We start from the raw sequence: 11,338 nt of genomic DNA on the forward strand, positions 1-11,338 counted from the left end.
CGTCTGGAGATGGCGAACATTTAACATCAATTACTTAAAATTTTAATGAATACAGTGATTACGACATCCCCATATTACTATTAATGATGACTGACATAACCTGGAGATATTAATCATATCTCCTGCGTTAAGTCCTTTAATTAATACAAGACATGCATAAATATGTTAAAAATGCTAAATGAAAAATATGGTTTGATGAATAGACCCCAGAATAACTGGTGACTAATTTACCTCAGATCTAATTATTCTGTTTTTTCCTCTATATTATGGTAAGTATGTATGAATAGGAACAATTACAATAAATATATTTATCGCACAGGGACGCCTGTTCAGGAAAACCTACTTTACTGTTTCCTGGAATTGCCTATAAACAGCAAAATTATCCTGTCCAGAGCTCACAGAACAGTTCTGCCATAGCTGGCATAATACCTTAGCCCAGAGTTGGCATCAAGTGTCCACCCAGAATTTGGGCAAAGGGCCCTCTCCCGATAAACCCATTGCTGATCCTTCATATACTGTATAATCCTCAGTTCAGTCTTCTGTGGTAGCAGGGAGCAGTGGCGGATTTTACCTTGGGGCTGCAGGACTGCCTATCACTCCACAGATAGAACACCCACTATTATAAAAAAAATAATGTTTTTTTAAACAGTATAATTGAGATTTACCGCATCTGTAGGCAGTGCTGCGCATGTGCTGGTTTTACAGATGTAACAGGGATAAGTATCTATTTCCTGAAAAGCTGTCATCGCAAAAATGACAGCTTTTCGAAATAGATAGTTAAGGAGAGGAGAAATGATGAATTCCTCCGGTAATTAGGTAGAACTCCATGCGAGTTCTAAACCTAATTACCTCCGGAGAAATTTTAGTTATGATGAATAGGCCCCTGAGTGAATTACAAATGCTGAGAGCAACCGTAGCAGGAAAGATTCCTCAGTCAAAATTATAAGCAACACTGGCCCTCATTCAGAGCCGTACGCTCTGAGCAGAGCCGTACGCTCTGAGCAGAGCGCACGCTCTGAATGAGGGCCGCCCTCCATAATTATGGAGCGTCCTCCTGGACGCTCGTATAGCTGTGGATCACCACCCACAGCCTATACGAGCGTGCAGTTTGATGGTCGCGATGGTCTTGACCATCGCGACCATCGCCACTGCGAGCCGGAGCCTGCGGTTGAGTTTTTCAACCGCAAGGCCCGGAGTGATTTTGGCTCTATCAGAGCCAAAATCACTACCACTGACATCACTAGTGATGTCAGTGGGCCGGCTTCTGACGGTAGGCGTTCCCTTGGGAACGCCCCCGTCAGGGAGGCACGCCCCCGGCACGCCCACCAAAGGGGGTGTGCTGTCAATCAACATCGACAGCACGCCCCCTTTGATCAGCCGTCGTGCGCATGCGCAGTGGACAACATCGACCCACTTGCGAGCGGACAGCCGCTTGCGAGTGGGTCTGAATCAGGCCCACAATCAGCACTTAGGACCTCATTCAGAGGCGGTCATTAGTTGCAAGCAGTCGCACTGAATCAGGGCGACCACTTGCATCCTGAGCGACCGCCTCCTTGTCGATCGCTAAGCTGTGGGTTAGCACCCACAGCTCTAGCGACCGACATGGGTGATGGTTGCGATAGTCAAGACCATCGTGACCATCGGGGCTTACGACCAGACCCTAAGGTTGGGTCTGGGCACTCGTAAGCCCCAGAGAGCTTCCTGCTCTAATCGAGCAGGAAGCTGTCCACTGACATCAGAAATGATGTCAGAGGGGCTGCCCTCAAACGGCAAGCATTCTGGCGGGAACACCTCCGTTTGGGAAGGCACGCCCCCTGCCTGCCTCTCAAACGGGGCGAGCTGTCACTCACCATCGACAGCTCACCCCATCTGCTGTGAGACCCCTAGCAACGGAGCGTCCGTCGCTTGCCGGGTCTCGCGCATGCACACAATGGAGCCGGCTCCATCGTGCACATGCCCAGTGGGGCAACATCGAGTCGGTTGCGAGTGCTCAGCGCTTGCGACCAACTCTGAATGACCCCCTTAGGGCTCTATTTATTAACATTATTTTGACTAAAATAAAGTGAAAAAGGGTGTTTTCACTCCATTTACATTATTTTAGTTTCACCTACAGTTACTATAGGAGTAGAATTCATAAAATTCTACTCCAACCCCTAAGTATCATTTATTTTTAGTAATCAGATCGCATTTCCCATAATTGTAATGGGAAATGTGATACGACCAGAGTTACTAAAAATAAAATGTGAAAAAAATACCTAGGGAGGCCCTGTGATAATAACGCCATCTGGAGGTGGCATTATCCAGGGTCTCCCCCGGTTACCGGATTCCTGCTCCACTCTAACGGGGAGAGCAGAGCCGGGAGTCGGTCCCAGTAATCATCTGTGTGGTCTAAACAGACCACAAGCTGATTACTGTAGAAAAAAAAAGTAAAAAAAAAAATTAACTTACCTGACTCCAGGGACCGGTGATCGGGGCTCTGATGTCCTCCCTCTGGTCAGCTGGTCTCCAATAGTGCACTGCAGCCCGGTCATCAGGTGATCGGGTCCCAGTGCAGTATGGGATATCACCTGACCGGAGGGCATGGAGGACATCACTGGAGGCCCGGACCATGCAGGTAAGTGTAATTAAAGTAGTGGGGGTTCTGCGATTGCAGGGGGTGGGGCTTAGCACCAGGGGGCAGGGCTTAGAGCCAGGGGGTAACAGCGACGGCCGGTCGGGGCATGCACAGGCACTTTGTCACGGTATTATTTCCTAAAAAACTGTGACTACTGTGCGGATGGGATTCGCAGGGACAGAGCTTTTTTGCAAGCTCTGTCCCTGCAAGGGATTTGTAGTAAATCCCTGTGATATTGCCTGAATTCGCAATGCGAATTCAGTCGTTAATATCACACTACAATCTGCATTCAATATGCGGATTGTAGTAAATAGAGCCCTTAGAGGCATATTTACTAACATTATTTTTACTAAAGTAATGTGAAAACAGGTGTTTTCACACCCTTTTCACATTATTTCAGTATCACATAAACGTATTAAAGGGTGATTGGAATAGTTTTTGTGAAAAGCTACTCCAATACCTTTATTCACATATTTTTAGTTGGCAAATCACATTTCCCATACTTGTAATGGGAAATGCGATCTGCCCAGATTTACTAAAAATATATTGTTAAAAAATACAGGGGGAAGCACTGTGAAAATGCCACCTTCAGATCACATTATTGGGGCTTTTCCCTGGTTCCCCGACTCCTGCTCTGCTCTGACAGGCAGAGCAAAGGTGGTAGCCGGCCCCTGTGGTTGGCTGTGTGGTCTAAATAGACCACAAGCTGATCACTGCAAAAAAAGAAAAGTACAAACATTCCCCCAACACTTACCTGCATCCAGGGACCAGTAATCAGTGCTCTGTTGAGGTCCTCTGGGGCTTCGGTCAGCTGGTCTCCAGGCTCCTGCACTGTGGCCCTGGTCAGCTGCTGCATACTGGAGTACTGGTTTCCAGCAAAAAGGAATGTTTGGCCCTTTAACTGAACCAGATTCCACAACTCTGCAGGCAAAGCAGCACCTGAACTTGCTTCTATGTGTGAGGCACCACAGCTCCCAGCATGTCCAACTGTGCAAAAACCTCTGCATAGTATCACACCTGCAGTTTTACTTTGTGCCACATTTAATTTCAGTCCAGACAGACACAGACCTGCTTTCTGCAGAACTCTCAAAGCTGCTGCAGTCTTCACTCATGTGCAGACCATTAATGCCCGCATTCCCCACCACATGTAGCAAGGTCAGGGAACTGGTACCATCTCCTGGGGTAGATGGCACTGCGCAGCGGCTGAGAAATCACACACAGTCCACTGGTCTGGTGAAACTGGTCTCCACCAATTTTATTAGGCAAACAAACAAAATAAACAGAAATAAATACCTTGCCATCTGGCACTAACTATACAGAAGTGATTCTAGCTCACTAATAATCAAAGTATTTGAAGGGTTTTTCAGGTTTAGTTTAGCTGCTTTCATCAATCTGATTCTCACACAGAGACACGAATGTCTGTCATTTCCCCAGGCAGTGTCTCCCTGTAATGATCAGCCTCACAGCACTAATAAACAGCCACACAGCTGAAAACCCTAATTAGCCTCCTGTGAAGCTAATAACTCAAAAAGCTCCTAACACAAACATCTTCCTGAGGTTTCAAAAGACATAGGTCAGGAATCTAGGGCAAATATACCTGCCTTCCACTATGATGCCTAGTCACATATCCCCCTCCCCTGTTTCGACCCAGGGGACGGAACACTTGCAGCCCCCAAACAAAAGTTGCGGGACAACACATCTGCATTAGCCAGTTGGGACCCAGGCCTATGTTCCACAGTAAATGTAAATTCCTGTGAAGCTAAAACCCATCTTGTTACCCTGGCATTTTGGCCTCTCTTTACTGACATCCATTTTAATGGGGCATGATCCGTTACAAGCTTAAATCGTTTGCCCAAGAGGTAATACCTCTTGGGCAATCTAAATTGGCAAGAAAAAAAAGCTTTGAAGGAATTGAAAAATAACCAAAACATCGTAATAAAACCTGCTGATAAACGGCGGGGGTTAGTCATCATGGACCAATCATATTATATTGAGGAAGCCACTAGACTCCTCAATGATACAGATTCATACGAGAAACTAGAGAGAGATCCCTTAGAGGAATATACGGATGAATTAAGAGTACTCCTGATATATGGGCTACATAACAAAATTATTACTAAGGAAGAGTTCCAGTTCTTAATGAAAAATAACCCCATTACCCCCATATTTTATTTCCTACCCAAAATACACAAATCGTTGAAGAAACCACCGGGTAGACCTATCATAGCCGGGAGAGAGTCATTCACATCACACCTTTCAAAATATGTTGATATTTTTCTACAGAAGTATGTGAAGGAGCTGGAGTCATATCTGAAAGACATGACCAATGTGCTACAGTCCTTAAAAGAGATCCAATGGAGAGAAGAATGTAATTGGGTTACAATTGATGTACAATCGTTATATACCTGTATTGAACATACAAAAGGAATTAATGCTACAAGAGAATTCTTAGAGATGGATGGAAGTGTGGACCATTTGCACAAGGAGTTTTTATGTGATCTTATGTCTTTTATATTGAATCGCAACTATTTTACATTTTAAGACCAATTTTATAAACAAATCAGTGGTACAGCGATGGGAACCACTTTCGCTCCCAGTTTCGCTAATCTGTTTATGGGATGCTGGGAAAAAAATTATGTTTATAATAATAATTCCTATAAAGCAAACATCATCTGTTATAAAAGGTACATAGATGACATTTTAATTATTTGGCAAGGGCAAGAAGAAGTTTTTAATCAGTTTTTATCTCTGATTTCAAACAATAACATGAATTTAAAATTCACCTCTAATTTTAACAATAAATCTGTTGAATTTTTAGACTTGGTTTTAATGGGAGATTAAGGTGAAAAACATGTCGATGCCAATAGTTATCTGCACTTTAAAAGTTGGCATCTAAGTAGATGGAAAGAGAACATCCCATTTATTAAATTTTATAGAATTAAACGTAATTGTAGTGACCAAAGAATATGCAATGAACAACTGGAACAATATGCGGACAGATTCAGGGATAAAGAATATTCAGAAGAGATCTTGGAGAAAGCCCTGAATAAAACTAAATCTCTGGATAGAAACAACCTGTTGAAGTACAAAGACAAGAATTCCAAGATAGATTTGGTTCCGTTTATCACTACGTTTAAAGGACATGAAAATAAAATTAAAAAATCCCTAAGCAAAAATTGGAATATTCTCCTTATGGATCCTGTTTTAAAGGAGATACTTCCACCCAAACCACAGATTGTTTTTAGGAAGACAAGAAACTTATAAGACATTCTAGCACCTAGCTATTTGCGGAAAAATGTCAAGCAAATGGGGAATGGCATTCTAAGGTGCAAGAGTAGCTTCAAGTGCGGACGGTGCAACACATGCAAATACTTACATACCACGTGTAAATCTTTTACAAATTCAGCAGGCTCTAAAGAATTCCCCATAAAAAGCTTTATGAATTGTAATTCCACATTTGTTATCTACTTGTTGGAGTGCACTTGCAGAATTAAGTATGTTGGAAAAACTAAAAGAACGTTTACGAGATTGCACCATTTTTCTAGAAGGACACAAGAGATGAATAGAATCATTTTTTTCTACTACTATAACATCATTTCCCATTTTGATGGGTGCCCAAGTGGGGTAATTTGAATTGTGCCTGGATAGTACTTGGGAGGGAGACCCCCAAAGAATACCAGCCTTTTCCTCCATTGACTACTATTAAATCTAAGTGGTGACTAGATGGTGAGGAGCCTTGTGAATATCTACTACCATACCAGTGTGCGTGTGCCCAATCTCATCTGATCTTGGAAGCTATACACAACTGGGCCTGTTTAGTACTGGGATGGGGGACCTCCTGAGAATACCGGGTGTTGTAGTTAATCAGAGTCCATGAAGGCTTCACCTGAAAATCGGAATCCAGTCTCATGTGGAAATGGAAAAGATGAGAAAAGAAAAAGAACTATATGCAACAATCATTCAGAAACCTCTACTCTTGGAAAGGAACATTCTTTTATAATTCAGTACAACTTGGAATCTAAACCCCATGTGAATTCAAACACCATCAGTCTCTGCTTTTAACTTTAACATGTACTTTTAACCTATTTATCAGTAGTCCCCTCTTCCCAACTAAAAGAAGAAGGGACAGAATTAATTATTGTTGTAATTCCTACACCGTTCACCCGATTTGGATGTAATTACCCTCAAATTAAATCTGAAAGTCTGCAGTTAAAGCACATCTTGTTTGTTTCATTTCAAAACCATTGTGGTGGTGAATAGAGGCCAAAATCTGAAAATTCTGTCAATGTCCCAATATTTATGGACCTGACTGTATATCTATGTATATGGTGTCCTTTGTGTTTGTCTCACTTCAATATCATGCACACTGACATTTATGTTGGTTGCACATGTAGTAATTAATTATTTAGTGGTGATAATGCTAAATGTATGTGTATTGAGAGATCTATCTATCATCTATCTATCTATCTATCTATCTATCTATCTATCTATCTATCTATCTATCTGTCTACCTATCTCATATCTATCTATATCAAACAAATAGCGCGCTAATTCAGATTCTTACAAAATGTCAAAATGGAATAGGTCCCAGACTGATTGCTTTAGGTGTGAACAACTCTCTCCGTTAGTTGAAACTACAGTATCAGTCCTAGCATGGACCAAAGAATTTTGTTGCTGGCGTCTTTCCCAATAATTTACCCGAATCCAGTCACGTCTCAGTAACGCCACTGCTCCGAGCGTGGCTTGGCGTTGTGATGTACCGCACCCTAACCCTAGCCCTCCCCCCGCAGCCTAACCTTAACCCTCCCCCTAGTGCCTAACCTTAAACCTAATACTTACCATCTGGATTATGGCGCTGGTATTATGAGCGCAGGCATCCAGACCCCCGGGATGTCATCAACATCCCCTCTGTATGAATCTATTATAATAGTTGTGGTTTCAACCGCATATTGGTACGCATGCCGTTTTTAAGTGTTTTATGATTGCAATAAATTATTTTCCGATTTGATGCACAATGTGGCGCCCCCGTCTTGTGCTTTGATTTTATAATATATAATAGTTGCAACCAACTCAGAATCAGGCCCTATGAGGAGAAATAACGCCACCCTCGTTAGTACCCGCCCCCTCATCAGAACCCGCGCCAAATAGGGCTGCTTCCAGAAATTTCCCGGTCTGGTTTTCAATCCCAATCTGCCCATTTGGAGGTGATGTGTTTGTAGGTGCTGGAGGAGGATCATCTGGTGTGGCCTCAGGCACACTTTTCTCAGCCATATCTGTAAGAGTGTCCACATTTTTCGCAATGCACAAGGGACCAACACACCCTTTAAAAGCGGCCCTCACAATTCCAAACACTTTCACAAGGAGCTGTGGAGTGTTGGGAGTGTACTACTGGCCACACAGGCATATCCTAGCTGTGGAATGAGGTGATAGCTGACAATTTGAGTGTTAGGCTACAGTTTATGCAGTGTCTCTGCATTATTGTAACAGGGGTGACACAGGTGTCTGTATGTAATACTGTTTTTTTATTTTTGGCTAAAAAAAAAAACTTACTCATGCCTTTGCTCTGCTAAACCAGGGAGATCTGGATATGATGTTTTAAAAAACATGTGTAATTCTGCATACCCTGAGTCTGGATTTTGATGGGATTAACCCCAAAAAACCCCACTGTTGGACATTTATAATTCTACAACATTCATAAATGTTTACTGAGTCCTGGCAAATTTTTAAATGTTTTTTTTTTTAAAAACAACTCTTAGGATTACATCAAAGAAGAGTACGGGCACGATAACCTGAATCCCCACCCACCCCTGAAGCCCCTTCCCCCAACCATCCTCCCCACCCACCCCTGACACCCCTCCCCAACCACTGCTGAAGATGCCTCCCCCACCCACTCCTCATCACCCATCCCTGAACCTGCCTCCCCCACCCACTCCTCATCACCCATCCCTGAACCTGCCTCCCCCACCCACTCATCAGCCATCCCTAAACCTGCCTCCCCCACCCACTCCTCATCACCCATCCCTGAACCTGCCTCCCCCACCCACTCCTCATCACACACCCCTGAACCTGCCTCCACCACCCACTCCTCTGGAAGCTCAAATTAGGCAGCTTCCACCCAAGAATTGCCGACCCAAGGAGATGAAGGTACATATGTCACAGATTTAATAACAAACACTTAATAAATTATTTTGTTTTTCCTCTACATTTCAGTTGAACAAGAGGAGCCACTTTGGGATGTTCTGAGGAGGGAGGTGGCCACAGTTGCCACAGCTGTCCACCTTATATTGGAGGCCATTACCTGCATCCAAAATGCACTCTAAATTAAATGTTTTAAATAAAATCAAAAAGTTAAAAATTTCCCCCAAAAATGTGTTTTTTTTAAACAATATTTTTTATTGAATTTTTGTTCTTTTTTTTCAAACAAAAAAGAAAGGGTGCAGATACAGAAAAAAGAGAATGGATAGAAAAACCATGGGGGGATACAGGCAAATATCAGTAAAAAAAAAATCAAAACATCGCATTAAACCAGAAAATAAATCAAAATCAATGTATGACATACACAAATAGTAGAGAACACTTCACAACTTCAATAGACAAACCAAAATATAGAACATATCAAAACCTTAAAATATCAATGTGTGGTGTTTGGAAGGCATGGACCCACCGTGATAAATTCATTCCAGCTGAACCACTTTATCATTAGTGAGTTAGCGGAAGAAGAATAGGGGCAGTTCAAAGTTTCCATCCGGAAACTATAATTTATTTTGGACTTTATCAAAGAAAGGGGGGGGAGGTTTATCCTGCTTCCAGAACTGAGCAATAGCTGCCCTGGTAGCAATAAGTATATGACTTATAAAATATCTGTGGTGAACTGGGACATCATCCTGGAATATATGTAAGAGAGCAGTGGAGGGGGGGAGAGACAGCCGCAGACTGGTACATCATCCTGGAATATATGTAAGAGAGCAGTGGAGGGGGGCAGAGACAGCCGCAGACTGGTAACCTTCAGGATCAAATCCTCTACCTCCAGCCAAAGGGGGCGAATAGTAGGGCAATTCCAGAAAATATGAAAAATCTCACCAATTTGACCACATGCACACCAACACAAATTAGATTGGGAAGGCCAAATTTTGTGCAATCCTATCGGGGGTCAAATAAATGCGATAGAGCAATTTCATATACATTTCAATATGAGAAATACATCTAGACATTTTAAATACAGAAAAGAAAAGTTGGGACCATGCATGCGAGTCTAAACTAGGGGTGAGCGGGCTCGGATTTCTGAAATCCAACCCCCCCCGAGCCCCCCCGATCCGAGGCCAATCCGAGTCAGGCTCGACTTTTCCCGCCTGACCCGGATCTGAAATCGAGGCAAAACGTCATCATCCCGCCTTCCGGGTCTCGCGGGTTTTGGATTCTATATAAGGTACCCACGTCGGTGCCATTTTCTCACTCGGCTGTGGACAGTGAAGAGGGAGGGTGGGAGTTAGGGCTGGCTGGGCTGTGTAGTGTAGTGTAGTGCAGTGTAGTGTTGTGCTGTGCTGTGCTGCGCTGTGCTGCTGCTGTCCATAGGGGCTGTGTCCACTCCAAAGACCCCCAAAGGGCACTCCAAACAAAATAAAAAAATATTTTCTGTGTTTGCGAATTGTGTGCACTGTGGCTGCACGTGCATCAACAAATGAGCAGCGCCAAGCATGTGCCTGTGTCCCAAAGGTAAAGGGGCAGCTGGCTTGACCGTTAAAGGGTGCTGTAACCCCCAAAGTGCACTCCAAAAAAAAATAATTTTTTTTTTTTTGTGTTTCTGAATTGTGTGTGCAGTAGCTGCGCGTGCATCAACAAAGTAGCGCCAAGCGTGCACCTGTGTCATAGGTAAAGGGTCGGCTGGCTTGACCATTAAAGGGTGCTGTAACCCCCAAAGTGCACTCCAAAAAAAATAAAAAAATATATTTTTTTGTGTTTGTGAATTGTGTGCGCAGTAGCTGCACATGCATCAACAAAGTAGCACCAAGCATGCGCCTGTGTCATAGGTAAAGGCCCAGCTGGCTTGACCGTTAAAGGGTGCTGTAACCCCCAAAGTGCACTCCAAACAAAATAAAAAAATATTTTCTGTGTTTGTGAATTGTGTGCACTGTGGCTGCATGTGCATCAACAAAGGAGCAGCGCCAAGTGTGCGCCTGTCTGTTAAAGGGTGGTGTAACCCCCAAAGTGCACTCCACAAAAAAAAAAAAATTCTTTTTTTTCTGTCTTTGTGAAATGTGTGGGCTGTAGCCGCACCTGCATCCTCAAAGCAGCAGCAACAAGCGTGCATCTGTCTGTTAAAGGGTGGTGTAACCCCCAAAGTGCGCTCCGACCAAAATAAAATAATCTTCTTTATTTCTGTGTTTGTGTGTGAAATGTATGCGCTGTAGCCGCACCTGCATCCTCAAAGCAGCAGCGACAAGCGTGCGTCTGTCTGTTAAAGGATTACATCGGTGACAGCATCCAAGTAGGCATGTCAGACAGTACGTACATGTTCTGGCAGGAAAAAGAGGCAATTTGGAGGCCCCTGTACAAACTGGCTCCATTTTACCTGAGTTGCCCCCTCTCCAGTGTGTACTCCGAAAGAGTGTTTACTGCAGCCGGGAACCTTGTCAGCGAAAGGTGTAGGAGGTTGCTTCCACAAAATGTGGAGAAGATGATGTTCATAAAAATTATCAACTCTTCCAGGGAGACTAGCCTCCATAA

At 43.5% G+C, this 11,338-nt stretch overlaps 1 pseudogene; it reads left to right on the forward strand.

Moving 5' to 3' along the window:
- The first annotated feature begins 6,358 nt into the window (after nt 1–6,358).
- LOC148473415 (5S ribosomal RNA) lies at nt 6,359–6,477 on the forward strand (annotated as a pseudogene).
- The last annotated feature ends 4,861 nt before the right edge of the window (nt 6,478–11,338 follow it).

Source organism: Taudactylus pleione, unplaced genomic scaffold, assembly GCF_031769625.1.
Source record: "Taudactylus pleione unplaced genomic scaffold, aTauple2 ptg000917l, whole genome shotgun sequence".
In the NCBI taxonomy this organism is placed as follows: Eukaryota; Metazoa; Chordata; class Amphibia; order Anura; family Myobatrachidae; genus Taudactylus; species Taudactylus pleione.